Source organism: Solanum lycopersicum, chromosome 9 (assembly GCF_036512215.1).
Source record: "Solanum lycopersicum chromosome 9, SLM_r2.1".
NCBI lineage: Eukaryota > Viridiplantae > Streptophyta > Magnoliopsida > Solanales > Solanaceae > Solanum > Solanum lycopersicum.
The window spans coordinates 43,905,167-43,906,458 of NC_090808.1; positions in this window are offsets into that span (position 1 = coordinate 43,905,167).

A 1,292-nucleotide genomic window follows, 5' to 3' on the forward strand; every position below is an offset into this window, starting at 1 on the left:
GACAAAGGACGTAGACTACCTTAAGTCTATCAACATCAATTTATTAATAGGAAGGGTAGAGGACTTAGACGCTACAGAGACCTCGGGGATTCTTCCGACTACCATCGGAGATGTGCAAAGATATAGCAAGAAGAGAATTCAGGTGGAGATCTTGAGCATTGAAGCCCAAGTACAAGTCATTGCACCAAACATAATGACCCTAGCAAATGGACAGACTGCACTGACAAGACAAGAAATATGTTTTTTTGGTGGGTGATGCCTACCCTTTTTGTGTTAGACTTGATACTCATTTTTTTTATTTCGGTTGCTCTATTGAAATTATGTTTATATTCTTTTTGTGGATTTTTGAGATTTTAGTTCCCATTTTAATTTCATTTTTAAAATGATTTTGACCGTTCAAAAAAGTTTAAAATGTATCACAAATTTTTGCACCCCTTGGATGCACTTAAATATGGTTGTTCATTAGCAAATTTGAGTCTTAATTTTGATCAATATCGATGACAAAATCGTTCTTGTAATCGAGAAAACATTAGGGTACGGCTACGATGAGACCAAATGAAGTTGATATACAATATGTGAACTCTTTGCATCTCGATGTGACTGGTCATGGTCAAATTAATTCTCGTGTGTTGCCCGTTACACGCTAGGTAAAGTGTAAAGTCTTGTTTGACGTTAGTATCAGTGCCTTCTATGATAAGCTTACCTTGAACCATACATCACAACACCTAGAATTTTTCCCGTTACTCCAGTCAGCTAAGTAATGCTTTCTGTTGGTATAATCTTAGTCAATCTCGTTGGGTGTGAGCTGATCTTACATATACATCTTTTATAACCTCCCTGTTGAGTGTGTAAATCTCTCTTGAACACCCTTTTTAATCGTATACTTCTTTGAAAGATATTTCATGAATACTAGACCCTTCTTTATCCGTCTTTCGTAATCCTCATGAATGATTGGATTGATTGAAATATCTAAGTAGGGGATGCGGTGAAAAGAAAAGCGAAAAGTCAAAGAATTGTAAGGAAATTCTCCTTTAGTCTATGGTGTTGTGAAAAGATTGAAACCCTCCATTTGTAAAAAAAATGAGAGAAAAGAAAAAAAAAAGAAAAAAAAAGAAATCAAAAAGAAAGACATGGAATAATGTACAATAGAAATATGGTTTCTAGCAATCTATGGTAGTGAATGATATGATGATTTGTGAGGGCTAACAAAGATGAGAATGGAAGAATGAAAGAAGTGTTATGAACACCACAATTCATGAGGATCATCAGTCATTAAGGCCAAATGACAATAC